We start from the raw sequence: 16683 nt of genomic DNA, 5'->3' as shown, positions 1-16683 counted from the left end.
TAAAAGACACACACAGACTAAAAGGAAGGGGATGCGAAAAGATATTGCCATGGACCTAGAAAGTATCGCGCTGAATGAAATGGGTTGGATAGAGAAAGACAAATATCGCATGATTTCACCTACACGTGGAATCCAAAGAACAAAATCAACAACAACAAAAGAGGAGATAAACTCATGGATACAGAGACTATTTAGAAGGATACTAGATGGGAGTGGGGTTGGGAAAGGCAAAAAAAAAAAAGGCAAAGAGATTAAGAGGTACAAATGTAAAGCTGCAGAATAGTCATGGAGAGATAGAGTGTACCATGGGGAAGATGGTTAATAATGTAATAGTGTAAGGGGGAAAAGGGGTACTAGATTTAATGGGGTGATCACTTTGAGAGTTATATGTATCTCTGATCATATACTTGTATGCTATACAACTGAAACTGGTATATTATTGTACACCAAGTATAACTGAAAAAAAAAATTCAATGAATTGCACAATGTAAATACAAGCAACTAATTATCTATTATATTTCAATAAAAACAAAAAAATTACTTCTCATTTTCATTAAATGCCATTTAATGTTTTAATTGAATAAATTTGTTTCAAGACCATAACATTTAAATAAAAAGGAAAATAAATCAGGAGAAAAAAAACCTCCAGTAAATATGATGAAAAATAAACATCTACATTCAATTAAAATACACCAAACACATTAAAAAATTTTGTCATTACACGAATAAGGACAAAAAAATAGAAACAATTCTAATAAAATAGTCAATTAATAAATCATGTTAAACTACCTTTAACCTCTTATAGCAAATTATTATTTTACATACAATAACTGAAATAGCAACAATCTCCAATGAAGGTACAGTGAAATGTGTATGCTCGTACATTATATTAGTAGTGTAAATATGTGTAAACACTTTAGAAAGTAATTCGTAAATAAGCAAAGAATCATAAACATTCATAACCTTTGATCCACTAATCTCTCTTTAGGAATATAAACTAAAAAATTATCTTTTATTAAAAGTATTATAAGCATGAAGTTATCACATTATAAGAATGAAATCAGAACTTTGATTGCTAATAGAATACTTGTGTAAATTATGGTACAACTAAGTGAATTAAAAAAAAAGCGATTAAAAACTAAGCAGAACGGAAATTAGGGAATTGGTTGAGAAAGGAATAGGGAATTACTGTTTAATGGATACAGTTTCTCCTTGGGATAATAAAAAACTTCGGGAAATAGATTGTGATGATGGTTACACAACACTGTGAATATACTTAATGTCAATGTGTTGTACACTTAAAAATAGTTAAAATGGTAAATTTTATGCAATGTATATTTTACCACAATAAAAACTATGGAAAAAAAAACTATGAAAACTACATTTTTAAGTTAAAAAACTGATTCTAAAATTTATGAGAACATTATATATGCACATGTCCAATAAATTAAAATGGGGAAGGGGGAGCAAACCACTGCAGTTCTCAATGGGGGCAATTTTGCCCCTCTGGGTAAATGTGACAATGTCTGGACACAATTTTGGTTGTCACAACTGTGGACAGGATTATCATCGGCATACAGAGGGTAAAGGACGAAGGATACTGCTAAGCATCTTACAGTGCATGAAGAATCCCCCGCACAACATATAATTATCTAACCCAAAATGTCAACAGTGATCCTGTTGAGAAATCCTGCCTTAATAAGATTTGGAGAGTTCTTCATTAATGTATCAATATCATTTTTAATGATTGCATGGTAAATTTAAAAATGCATTAAATAATCAGAATTTGGGGCTCTTTTTCTTTCCTTACAACCCTCCATCACAATCCATAATCTTTACCCAAAGAGAGAAATGGGGAACAAAAAAAAGAAAGCAGCAAATCCTCACACATGGATTATTATTCTGCTAACTTGTTCTTAAACAGATTACAACAAACAGAACAAAACTGGAATTGGCAGGCTTTAACAATTTCCATAAGCCTGTCCATACATTGGGTTTATTATTATTATTTTCTATTATATTCTGTTACTTATCACTCATTTCTGTGTCATTATAGCAATTTATTTTCAAATTTGAGACCTATTACTGTCTTACATCATTTCCTTGTGATGATGTAATTTTTTTCTGGCTTTACTGAAATATAATGGACAATTAGTTGCTTGCATTTACATTGTACAAGTCAATGACTTTTATTTTCAATTATAGTTTGCATACATAAAATACAAGTTTCACTTGATCATGATCAGAGATCCACATAACTTGCAAAGCAATCACCCCACTAATATATCCCTCTTCACCCTTATGTATTTATTAAATTATTAACAATCTTCCATGTCTATTCTGCAAAGTACCTCTTAATTCCTTTGGCTTTTTTTGCCAACCCCCAAACCACTCATGTCTAGTAGCCCTCAAAATAGTCTCTGTATCAGATGGCCAATAGACGTATGAAAAGATGCTCAAGGTCACTAATCATCAGAGAAATGCAAATTAAAACCACAATAAGATATCATCTCACACCTGTCAGAATGGCTATCATCAATAAATCAAAGAACAAGTGTTGGCAAGGATGCGGAGAAAAGAAGACCCTCATATATTGTTGGTGGAATTGCAAATTGGTGCAGCCATTATGGAAAACTGTCTGGAGGTTTCTCAAAAAATTAAAAATGGATATATATTTTTTGACCCAGCAATTGCTGGGTATTTACCCAACGAAAACCAAAACAATAATTCGTAAAGATCTATGCATCCTATTATTGATGGCAGCACAATTTACAATAGCCAAGATGTGGAAGCAACCTAAATGCCCATCAACAGACGATTGGATAAAAAAGTTATGGTTCATATATACAATGGAATATTACTCAGCCATTAAAAAAATGAAATCCTACCATTTACAATAACCTGGATAGACCTAGAGGTTATTATGCTGAGTGAAACCACCCCCATCCCTCACTCCTCCTTGGGACCTCTGCTGCTTCAGAGAATGGGAAGTTAAAAACTGTGCGCTGGGAGAATGGGGTGAAGGGTTAAAGAAGTACAAATTAGTAGTTGATAGGTGGTCACAGAGATGCAGTTAGCATTAATATATTGGCTAGGTGGAAAACCAGAGTAGAGAGGGAGTAATTAGGGGGATTGTTTTATAAACTATATAAATATCTAACCAATGTACTGTATACTTAAAACTAATAAAAAGAAAAACATTCTCTGTATCTACGAGTTTACTTATGCTTTTGTTGTTATTTTGTTCTTTAGAGTACACTTGTACATGAAATCATGTGATATTTGTCTTTCTCTATCCAACCTATTTCATTCAGCGCAATACCCTCTAGGTCCATCAAGACAATATCTTTTCCCATCCCCTTCCTTTTAGTCTGTATCTCTTAACCCGAGGTGTCTGTTACAGGCAGCATACGTAGGGGTCTTGTTTTCTTATCCATTTAGCTACCCTATCCTTTGGCTGGAGCACTTAATTCTTCTCCATTTGAGATAGTCGTTGATAGATCTGTAGTAATTGCTGTTCTTGTTTATTATTTTGATATATTTTTTTTTTACTCTTAAATAAGACCTTCCAACATTTTCTGTAATACTGGCTTGGTATTGATAAATTCCTTTAGTTTATTTTTGTCTGGAAAGCTCTTTATCTGTCCTTCGACTCTAAATGATAGCTTTGATGGATAAAGTGTTCTTGACTGTAGATCCTGGGTTTTCATCACGTTGAATATTTTGTGCCAAGCCCTTCTGTCCTAAAAGTTTCCTTTGAGAAATCAGCTGCCAGTCTTATGGGTACTCCCTTGTAGGTAACTAACTGCTTTTCTCTTGCTGCTTTTAATATTCACTGTTTGTATTTAATCTTTGGCATATTAATTATGACATGTCTTGTTGTAGGCCTCTTTGGGTTCCTGGTTTTTGGCACTCACTGAGCTTACTAGCGTTGTATGTCTATTTCCTACACCAGGTTAGGGAAGCTTTCCATCATGATTTCTTCAAATAGATTTTCCACTTCTTGTTCTCTCTCTCCTCCTTCAGATACCCCCATTATGCAGAGGTTTCTACACTTAATTTTGTTCCAAAAACTCCTTACATTATTATTATATTCTTGGCTTCTTTTTTCTTCTCATTCTGATTGGGTGACCTTGGCTTCCACATCCTCTATATTGATGGTTCGATCCTCTTCTTCATCCACTCTGTTGATTCCTTCTAATACACTCTTCATCTCAGATAATGTATTCTCTATTTCTGACTGCTTCCCTTTTATAATTTCCATTTCCATTTTTATGTTTTTTAATTCTCTGTTAAAGGTCTCACTGAGTTCATCTATTCTTCCCATAATTTCATAAGCATCTTTATAACCAGTGTTCTGAACTCTGCATCTGTTAGATTGCTTGCCTCCATTATTCCTGAATCTCTGTTCTGTTCTCTCACATGGTTTCTGCTTCTTTTTCTTCCTTTTTGGCTTCCTTTCAGTGTCTTTCTCTATGTACTAAGCAAAGCTCCTAAGTTTCCCGGTCTTATTAGCATGGCTTTGTGTAGTAGGTGTCCAGGGGCACAGTCCTGAGATGGGTTCAGCTGTAGGCCAGTTTTAGTCTCAGCCTATGCCCCTCCAGGGCCACCTGTTAAGATTCAGCAAGCAATCCACAGATGCTGTGCTTATAGTTGCCATAAGAAGCCATACAAGAAACCGAGGCCAGCTGCCACCAGTGTGAGTTTGGTGCTGCTCAGCAAGGAGCAACTGACTCCTCAAGACACACTTGGATGTGGCTTAGGAAGGGCCGTGAGTTGGGGGAGACGGAGTGTCAGGGACCCTCTGGGCAAAGCGACCTCTGTTATCCAGTTAGATGATGTCTCAGCTACGGCAGTGCTGTGTCCCCATATTGGGAGGGGGCAGGGCTCAACAGAAGAGCAATAGATACAGCCAGCACATCTGTCCAGGAGCAAGCCTCACCTCCAGCCCTTGCTTCAACAACTCAGTGTCCCCCTGTAAGTCCCTGGTGCCCCTTGAGCAGCCAACAGGGCCTTGGTGTTCAAAGCGAGCAGGTCCATCACCGCTAAAGTCCAGTCGTGTACATGGCCCCTTTAAAAGGCATCTGCAGCTGCCAGCTGCCACTGCTGTAGCCTCTGTCCCATTCAGCCACTCGGGACAAGGCAGCCTCGCATCTCCACCCACTCCTACTTTTTACCGTTGCAGGGTGATTTCTTATTTCTCTCCCTAGGTGTAATGCTTCCATTCATCTAGATCCCAGGCAACTTTCCTTATTTGATAATTATTCTGTAATTGTGTAAAAGAATACTCTTTTTCTGTGAAAATACTAAAGCTTTTAGGAGAAAAGTGGCATGATCTCTACAATTTACTCTCAAATGATTCAGGAACAAAAATGAATATAATGAGATAAAATGCAAATGGTAAAGTATATGAGACAAAGTGTTAACAATGGTGATTCTAGACAAAGGGTAAATAGTTCTTTTACTAGTTTTGTAACTCTTCTTTAAGTTTGAAATATTTGAAATACTATCAAAATCAAAGTTATAAAAAATGTTATAGCATTTTAACTCCAAGTATCTTTCTTTACTCAAGACACAGAATTATTGTAAGAGTCCAGTTTTAATTAATCTGACTACATGTCCAATCCAAGAAAGCAAATAACAGTTTAAAATACATCACTCTGATGTTTTAAAAAACATAAACTTTGACCATTGACCCACTTCACTCTTGCTTTTAAATACCAAGAACTGTCATCAGTGTCGATAATATATAAAAACTTTTGAGAAATAAGACGATGATAAAGTCTACAGAGTGATTTGATTTTAGAGCAATGTCTGAGATCTAGTTTTAGTTTTCTATAAATCTCCACCCTCCTTCCTTATTTTCCTACTCTATAGGCTAGAGTTATCTTCTTCTTGAGTTTAATATTCATCATATGTTTTTATCATCTCCCTATATCATTATTGTTCTTTAGAAAAAGTTAATCATACCATTCTAAAGACCTACATGTTGGTTAATTTGTTGATTTTCTATAATAAAAAGGCAAAAAACGAAATCTTAACATAGTATAAAAAAACTTTTCAAATCTGACCCCAACTACCTTCATTTTTTTCAACTCTATCTCCCACATCCTCTGCAATCACACTTAATGTCTCTGTGTTCTCAACGCACACAAGGGCCCTTCTATCAAGTCTCTAGATATGCCCTTTCCACCACCTAATCAATTCCACCTACTTGCCTTAAGATCTAACCCAAAACCACCATTTCTCTCTTTGCAGAATACTTGCCATCTCCAAGGCAATTTTTTGCTGTTCTTCCACATTTCTTTGTTGATATCTCTACAATCATACTTAACCTCATCACAATGTATTTCAGCCATTTATTCCTCCACTTAGCTCATTATTATCTGTAAATTCTTTATCATCTAGAATAGTAGTTCTCAGATGGGAGAAGTGTGCCACCCCCACACCCCCGCTACCCACAGGGACCATTTGACAATGTCTTTAAACATTTTTGTTTGTCACAACTCAGGGGAAGGGTGCTACTAGGTAGAGGCCAGGGATACAATGCATACACAGCCTTCAACAACAAAGAATTATCTGGACCAAAATGTCTATAATGCCAAAGTTGACAAACCCTGACCTAAAGCAATGTTTGGTTCACATTAGGCCTTTAAAGTGTTCATCAAAATAGAATAAACCATTTATCGAAGAATTTAGGAACACAGAAAGGAATATATAATATGAACAGTACAGGCTCAAGAATAGCCAAGACAGTACAAAGAACAATGTGGACATTCATGCCCTAGCAGATATCAAGGCTTCATAAAAAGCTATAGTTATTAAGAAAATGTGGCACTGGCATAAGGACTAAAAAAAACACACCAGGAATGACATCACAGACAATGGTGGAGCAGGTAACTCCAAAATTCTGTCTCTCCGCTAAGGCAACAATTATGCTGGCAAAACAGTCAGAATCAACTTTTTGAAACTCCAGAATCTAATCAACAGCTTACAACCACCAGGGGAACATTTAAAAAGAAAAAGCTGCTGAACTTTGGTGAGAGCACTGTAGTATTTTAATGCACCTACCATGCCCTACTCCCCGGCTACATGGCAGCCATGGAGACAGTGACTCACATTCCTAATGCAACTTGTAGATGCCAAAGAGAGTAATATGGACCTTATTCTGAAAATATTATGGTTGTATGTTTTGACCTGTTCGGTCATTATCTGATGAATTGTGTCAGGGGTCTGCCTTTCTTTCACCCACCTCAGAACTCTCTCAGGAAAAGCAAGTTCCTGAGATGAGCAGGGTTTATCCAAAGCATTTAAAGGCAAATATACTATCCACCTGGGGCAAGGAATAACAAGTCAGTCAGCCACTAGACAAACATAAAAGTATAAGAAGGAAGGAAGAAATATATGAGTAAATAATGACTAAAATGCTCCTGCATGTACCAAGGAATTTGGAAGATGACCCATATGCCCAGGGCTGAACACATACTCAGAAAAGATATGAGAAAGCCATAAGCTTTCATCTCTGGCTGACCTTTAGCCTCCACTCAATCAGAAAGGGCTAGGGAAGAATGGCAAATGAATTGGCTGAGCACTGAGAAATGCCCCAAAACTGAGCCAATATGCAAAATTCTAGAGAGTTGTTTTGCTGTGTTTACTTCTAGGCATTTAAGAAAAACTGACAAACCAATAAGTGACAAATAAGCTTTCAAAACAAACACTTCAGTGTCCACACATGACAAAGAATACAGACTTTATGAAAATAGATTAGAAAATTAATTAAGCAAAAACTACAACCTACCACAAGCAGCAGAAACAAACCCCAGAGAGGAAGGAGAACGTTTTCCAGGGCTACTACATTAAATGCAGTCATGCCTCACTTAACTGGGATACATTCTGAGAAGTGCAACATTAGGTGATTTTGTCATTGAGTGAACATCATAGAGTGCATTTACACAAACCTATGTGGTAGAGCCCACTATGTACTTCAGCTACATGGTATAGCCTATTGTTCCTAGGCTACAAACCTGTACAGCATGTTTCTGTACTGAATACTATAAGCAATGGTAAGTATTTGAGTACCTAAACACATCTAAACATAAAAAAGGTACAGTAAAATATGGCATAAAAGGTTTATAAATGGTAACCTATATAGGGTACTTACCATAAATGGAACTTGCTGTACTGGAAGTTGCTCTGGGGGAGTTAGTGAGTGAGTGGTGAGTGAATGTGAAAGACTAGAATATTACTGTACACTGCGGTAAAATTTGTAAACACTGTACATTTAGGCTACACTAAATTTATTTTTTTAAATTTCTTTCTTCAATAAATTAACCTCAGCTTACTGTATCTTTTTTTATTTTATGAATTTTAAAAATTTTTAACTTTTCAACTCTTGTAATAAAACTTAGCTTAAAACACAAGCACATTGTACAGCTGTACAAAGATATTTTCTTTCTTAATATCCTTATTCTATAAGCTTCTTTTTTTTTTCTTTTGAAAATTTTTGTTAAAAACTAAGACCAAAACATATACATTAGCCTAGGCATACACAGGGTCAGGATCGTTAATATCATCTTTCACCTCCACATTTTGTCCCACTGGAAGATCTTCAAGGGGAATAACATGCATGGAGCTATCATCTCCTATTTATCTCCTATGAGATAACAAATGCCTTCCTCCAGAATACCTCCTCAAGGACTTGCCTGGGCTCTTCTTGAGGTAGTATCACTCTTTTCAGAAATATGTCCATGGTGGTTTGCTTGGTTTATTTCATCACAGACTTACCTGTAAGCAGATAATGCACCATGAATATTCCTCTCTATAATGCAAACATTTTGGTACTGGGGTTCATGTTTTCGAACTTTTTAAGAGGCTTGCTGAGGTCTACAAAAGCTTCTACTAAACTCTGTGAATTTTCTTGGGAGCTTCTCTATTGGGACCACCATCATATATGCAGTCTGTCATTGGCTGAAACATCATTATGCAGCACACGACTACATTCAAAATGTCAATTTTCAACAAAAAGTCACACGCATACAAAGAAACAAGAAAGTATGGCCCATTCACAGGACAGGAGAGAAAATTAACAGAACCATCCCTGAGGAAGCCCAGACATTGGAACCAGGAGACAGGTACTTAAAATCAACTATCTTAAACATACTCAAAGAGCTAAAGGAAACCATGGACAAAGAACTAAAGGAAACCAGGATGTCTTAACAAGGTAAGAATATCCAGGGGAAAAATTGTAAAAAGGAACCACAAAGTTTTGGAACTAAAAAGTACAATAACAGTAAAGAAAAACTCACTATAGAGGTTCAACAAAAGTTTGAACAGGGAGAAGAAATAATCAGTGAACTTAAAGATAGCTCCGTTGAGATAGGTCCATTGAAATTATCCAGTATGAGGAAAATAAAAAAATGAAGAAAAATTAACAGAGCATCAGAGACCTATGAGATCCCATCAAGCATATCAACATACACATAATAAGATTCACAGGAGAGGATAGAGAAAAAGGAGCAGAAAGAATATTTTAATAACTGCCTAAAACTTCCCAAATTTCGTGAAATACGTAAATCTACAAATCTAAGCAGCTCAATGAACTCCAAGTAGGATAAACAAAATCCATACTGAGATAAGATATAATTGAACTGTCAAAAGTCAAAGAAAATCTCGACATCAACAAGAGGAGTGACAAGTACATGGGATCCTCCTTAAGATTAACACTTAAACACTATGGAGACCAGAGAACATTGAGATAACATATTTAAAGTGCTGAAGAAAAAACCTGTCAACTGAGAATTCTATACCTGGCAAATGTATCCTTGAAAAATGAAGAACTGTATCAAAAAACAAAAGCTGAGGAAATTTTTTGCTAGTGTACATGCCTTACAAGAAACACTAAAGGGATTCCATCAGGCTGAAATGGAAGGACACCACAGTGTAACTTGGAGATACATTATAAAATAAAGAACAATGGTAAAAGTTAACCACATAGGTAAATACCAAAGCTAGTTTTTTTTTAAGTTTCTAACTATTCAATCTCTTTAATTGATCATCAAAAATATGCCGAAAAAGAACAACCCAGGAACAGATAACTGGTAAATTTTACCAAACACTTAGTGAAAAGTTATCACTACTCCCACTCAAATTCATCCAAAAAATAGAAGAGGGAACACTTATTAACTCATTGTACAAAGCTAGCATTATCCTGATACCACAGTCAGACAAAAATGCCACACAAAAAAAAAAAAAAACTAAAGAACAATATCCCTTATGAATATTGATGCAAAAATCCTAAAAATACTAACAAACAGAATTCAATAAGACGTTAAAAGAATTAGAGTCACTTAGTTGCCCTCTGGGTTATCAGACAGACTATTCTGGTATCAGAGTGCTTGTGTTCAAGTCACCCTTACTTTACTTAATAATGGCCCCCAAAGCACACAAGTAAAGATGCTAGCAATTCGGATATACCAAAGAGAAGCCATTAAGTGTCTTTAAGTGAAAAGGTAAATACCTAGGAATGGGACCTTATGGTCATATGATTACAATTAGAAATATGGGCAGTGATTTTACTAACTGAAGATCCAAATTAGAAAGAAATTTTGGGAAGCAATATAAAAAAAACCTACTCAGAGACAAGATATTTGGCCAAGTTTCCAAAGAAAGAACAAAAGCATTAACTAGAACATCACAAGAGATACTCTGAAGAAACAGCAGAAGTCCCACTAAACCATTAGGAAATAAGCCTGAATAAAACATAAGGCAGTGAAATGGCACGCTACCGTCAAAGACACTAGCCAGCAAACAAGAGTGGCTAGAAAGAGTTTATTCTAACCACATCAGGCCATTTATGGCTTTGCTGTTTTATTTCATAATCATAGGAACATTAGAGAGGATGGGTCTTCTCAACTGGCATCATTAAGTCTCAAGTTGTTTGGAGTACCTTCACCTAGATCTATTACTAAAATGGGGGAAGAGATGAACCTTAGAACCTGTCAAATGATTGATATCTGGCTTTTCTACTTTCTACCATGTGACGGAGTGTAAAAGGTAAATAAATATTCTCACACAAAGGAAAACTGGGAGAATTTGTGACTAGCAGACCTACCCTTAAAAACTCATTAAAGTAAGCTATTCAAACAAAAAATCAATGATGAAAGAAGGAATCTTGGAGCATCAGGGAAGACATATAAAACAGTAGAAAGAGCTTCCCATTACCTCCGAGAGAGCAAGATGAGTCATCAGCAAGGGTACTGGAGCCATCCAAGAAAATTCAGCCAAGGGTTCTCGTTCCTGCCGCTTCTGCTCACACTGGCATGGTCTGATCCAGAAATACAGCCTCAATATATACCGCCAGTGTTTCCATCAGTACGCAAAGGATATAGGCTTCATTAAACTAGACTAAGTGAATCTCCATGAATGGGTCATTCCAGCTATCTACCTTACTGCAGAAACAATGCTAGCTCTTTGTATATAAAATAAAAACGTCAATTATGAGTGTTTTATTGTAAATGGAAGTCACATGATCATAAAAATCTCCTTTTTAAATTTTACTATTATCTTCTCAGTAGATTCATCTTCAAAATTTGTGGATTGTCTACCCCTGGTCATATAAAAGTATTCATGCTGAAAAAAAAAAAACAGTAGAAAGAGTAGGACATGGGTACATACAACAGACTATATTTTCCTTATATTTTTACATGAATATTTATATAAAATACTCCTTATAAGTTTACATGAGTATGTAAATATGATTTATAAGTCATACTTGAAGATTGAAACAAAATTGTAATGCCAAAAATAATCATGCACCATGACCAAGTGAGATTTACCCTAGGAATGCAAGGAGTGACACAAAAATAAATCATTATAATAAACTACGTAAACAGAAAAAAGAAAAAAAAATCATATAATCACCTAAACTGGCACAGAAAATGCATTTGACAAAATTCAACACCCTTTCACGATAAAAATATTCAGAGAAGTAGGAAGAGAAAGGAACGTCCTTAATTTGATAAAGAGCATTTATGAAAACTCCTCATCTAATATCATACTTAATAATGAAAGACTAAAAGCTTTCAATCTAAGATTAAGAACAAGACAAGGATGCCCATTTTTGTCACTTCTATTCAACACCAATTAGAAGAGAAAAATAAAAGGGATACAAATAGGAAAGGAGTAAGTAAATCATAGGTAACACGATTATATATATAGAAAACCCTAAAGAATCCACACACACACACACAAAAAAAACACTGTAAAAGCTAACAAATGAATTCAGCAACGTTGCAGGATATATGACCATCACACAAAAATCAGTCATATTGTTATACATTAGCAATGATCAATCCAAAAACGGAAATTGAGAAAACATTTCCACTTACAATAACATCTAAAAGAATGAAATAGATTTGCACACAGCAAAGGAAATCATCAACAAAATGAAGACAACGTACTGAATGAGAAGATATTTTCCAATGATACATTTCATAAAGGGTGACTATCCAAAATTTATAGAGAACTCATATAACTCAACATAAAAAAAAAAAAAGCCAATTAAAATATGGACAAAGGACCTGAACAGGCGTTTCTCCAAAGAGGACATTCAGATGCCAATACACATATGAAAAGTGGCTCAAGGTCACTAATCATGAGAGAAATGCAAATTAAAACCACGAGATATTATCTCACTGTCAGAATGGCTATCATCAACGAATCGAAAAACAAGTATTGGCAAGGATGTGGAGAAAAGGGAACCCTTGTGCACTGTTGATGGGATGGCAAATTGGTACAGCACCATGGAAAACTGTATAGAGGTTCCTCAAAAAATTAAAAATAGAGCTACCTTATGATCCGGCAATTACACTTCTGGATATTTATTTAAAAAAAAAAACACTAATTTCAATAAATATGTGCACCCCTATGTTCACTACACTGCTATTAACAATAGCCAAGATATGGAAGCAACCTCCTCAGTGCCCATCAACAGATGACTGAATAATATGTATACAAAGGAATATTACACAGCCATAAAAAATGATATCTAATCATTTGCAGCAACATGAATGGACATCAAGTGTATTATGCTAAGTTAAATAAGTCAGAGAAAGATAAATACCATATAATTTCACTCATTTGTGGAATCTAAGGAACAAAATAAACAAAACAAAAACAGACTCATAGGTACAGAGAACAAACTGGTGAATGCCAGATGGGAGGAGGATATAAAGGGTAGAGAGAAAAAGATGAAGATATTAAGAAGTATAAATTGTAGTTACAAAATAGTCAAAGGGATGTAAACTACAGCATAGGGAATATAGTCAATAATATTGTAATAACTATTTATAGTACCCAATGGGTATGAGAACAATTGGGAGGACTGCTTCATAAATTATATAAATGTCTAAACACAATGCCATACACCTGAAACTAATTTAAAAATAATACTGAATGTCAACTCCAATTGAAAAATAAAAATTTTAAAAAAAGAATGAAATATGTAGGAATAAATTTAACCAATGAGGCTCAAAACTTGTACAATGAAAACTACAAAACATTGCTTAAAGAAATTAAACAAGACCTGAATAAATAAAATGATATCCTGTTTTACAGACTAAAATATTTAATACTGTTAAAAGAGAAATACTTCCAGAAGTGTTCTACAGGATCAATATAATCCCTAACAAAATTGCAACAGCCATTACTGCAGAAATGGAAAAGTGAATCCTAAAAATCATATGGAAATTCAAGGGACCCTTAATAGAAAAACCAGTCTTGAAAAAGAAAGACAAAGCTGGAATACTCTCATTTTCCAGGTTTGAAATTTACTACAAAGCTAATCAAAGCAGAGTGATACTGGATAAGGATAGACATGCAGACCAATGGAATAGAAGTGAGCCCAGAAAAAAACTCATACATCTGTAGTCAACTGATAATGGACAAGGATGCCAAAACCACTGAATGGAGAAAGGACAGTATCTTCAGCAAACAGTGCTAGAACTGGATATCCACAAGCAAAAGAATGAAGTGGGACCCCTCTCTTAAACCATATACAAAATTTTAATTCAAATGGGTCAAAGACTAAATACAAGACCTAAAATTGTAAAATTCTTAAATGAAAATAGAAGGATAAATCTTCATGACTTTAGATTAGCAATGATTTCTTGGATGGCACAAAACATACAACAAAAGAAAAAATAGGTAACTTTGCACTTCATCAAAACTGAAAACTTTTGTACATCAAAGAAGACTACCAACAGACTGAAAAGACAATCAACAGAACGAGAAAAATATTCACAAATCATATAATCTGATAACGGATTAACATCCAGAATTTATAAATGACCTATATGAAAAAAAAATAGAACTTAAAATTGAGGAAAAAACTTCAGTAGATATCTCCAATCCAAAGAAGATATGCAAATGGCCAATAACCATATGAAGATGTTCCACATGACAAGTCATTAAGGAAATGTAAATTAAAAGCACAATAAGAGAGTGACACCAAAAACATGGTGGAGAGACATCCCTGAATCTCTCCCCTTGAAACAACAGTAAACTGAACATCTAAAATTCAAGAAAAAATACCCAAACAACACACCAGAACCTCTGAGCATGGCATCTGCGCATAAGACCTACCATAGGCTAAAGAGAGACCTTTATATAATAAATCTTCCTGGAAAAAAAGACAGAATACACTTCCATTAATGCCCAAGCAGAGAAACGGTCCATTAAACACCACGAACAACCAAGGTGACAAGGCATCTCAGAAAGAAAGAGAAAAATCTCCAGAAAATAAGTTTACAGACACAGAAATATGCAACTTAAATGACAGAAAATTCAGGATGGTACTTCTGAAAAAGCTCATTGAGGTCCAAAACAATTCATATCAACAATTTCAGGAATTGAAAAAACAACTAGATGAGCAGAATGAGTTCTTTAGCAAGGAGATTGAAACCCTCGAAAATAACCAAATAGAATTTCTGGAGATGAAGAACACACTGAAAGAGATGAAAAATGAAATAGCAACTTGGGAAATAAAATCAACCAAATGGAGGAAAGGATCAGTGATATTGAAGACAGAAATCTAGAAATAAATCAGAACGAAGAAGAAAGAATGGGAGAATGAAACAAAAAAATGTAAGAGAAATACAAGAACTGATACTGTCAAGAGAGGAAACATAAGAATAATAGCCATTCTTGAAGGGGAGCAAAAGGAGTAAGGATTAGAGAGCATTTTCACACAAACAGTTGACTGAATCAAGAACTAGAAAATCTAAATAGACCGATCAGCAGTATGGAAATTGAAACAATCATCGAAAACCTACCAAAAACTAAAAGTTTAGGACCAGATGGCTTTACCAGTGAATTCTACCAAACAGTCAAAAAGATTTAATACCTATTCTCCTCAAACACATCCAAAAAAAATCAAAGAGGAGGCAATACTTCTCAACTCATTTTATGAGGCCAATTATTACTCTGATTCCAAAACCTGGTAAAGATAACACAAAAAAAACTACAGACTAATACCTCTCATAAACACAGATGCAAAAATCCTACATAAGATACTAGCAAACCGAATACAGCAACATATTAAAAAGATTATACACCACAATCGAGTAGGCGTCACCCCAGGGGCACAGTGATGGTTCAACAAACAAATCAATTAATGCGATACACCATATAAACAAATTAAAAAATAAGAATCATATGATGACTGTGGCTACATAGTGTAGTAGTTAGCACGTCTGTTTTACACACAGAACGTCCTGGGTTCATGCCCCAGGTGGAGCCACAGACTATACCCCGATTGTGCCAGGCTCCGGGTGTGCCAGGCTCCCCGAGTGCACCGGGGTGCCAGGCCCCGGGTGCGCCAGACCCCAGGTGCGCCAGGCCCGGGTGTGCGCTGCAAGAGCTGTGGGAGGAGACATTCCACCTTCAGAGATCCAATTAAGGGTAGGCAGCAGCATCCGTGTATCGGGGGTGGAAGTGGGAGTGGAATTAAAGAGGTGGAAAATTTTTTTTTAAATAAAGGTAAAAAAAGAACCATATGATCGTATCAATAGATGCAGAAAAAGCCTTCGACAAGATACAGCATCCATTTATGATCAAAACACTTAACAAAATCGGTATAGAAGAAAAATACCTTAATATAATAAAGGCCATATATGACAAACCCTCAGCCAACATTATACTTAATAGTGAAAAACTAAAAACCTCCCCTCTAAGATCAGGAACAAGGCAAGGCTGTCCATTACCGCCACTCTTATTCAATATAACATTGGAAGCCCTAGCGAATGCAATCAGGCAAGAGAAAGATATAAAAGGCATACGAATAGGAAACAAAGAAGTCAAACTGTCACTATTTGTAGATGACATGATTCTCTCTATAGAAAACCCTAAAGAGTACGCAAGAACACTACTAGAAACAATAAGGAAATACAGTAAAGTTTCTGGATACAAATTCAACGTTCAAAAATCCATAGTGTTCATATACTCTAATAATGAAGTGTCTGAAAAAGAAGTAGAAAAAATAATTCCTTTTGCAATTGCAACGAAAATAATAAAATACCTAGGAATAAATCTAATGAAATATGTGAAGGATCTATATAATGAAAACTACAAGACTCTATTAAAAGAAATCGAAGAAGATACAAAGAAATGGAAAGATATTCTGTGTTC

The 16683-nt window shown here is 35.3% G+C and overlaps 1 protein-coding gene and 1 pseudogene across 6 annotated transcripts in view; one reads left to right on the top strand and one right to left on the bottom strand.

The window, feature by feature from the left end:
* Window positions 1–16683, bottom strand: part of ATRX (ATRX, chromatin remodeler) — a 261938-nt gene that overhangs the window by 227884 nt on the left and 17371 nt on the right. The gene's annotated exons all lie outside the window — the stretch shown is intronic.
* LOC102889899 lies at window positions 11229–11619 on the top strand (annotated as a pseudogene).

This window comes from Pteropus alecto, unplaced genomic scaffold (assembly GCF_000325575.1).
Source record: "Pteropus alecto unplaced genomic scaffold, ASM32557v1 scaffold374, whole genome shotgun sequence".
Taxonomy (NCBI): domain Eukaryota; kingdom Metazoa; phylum Chordata; class Mammalia; order Chiroptera; family Pteropodidae; genus Pteropus; species Pteropus alecto.
This window is presented reverse-complemented; position numbering and strand designations above follow the sequence as displayed.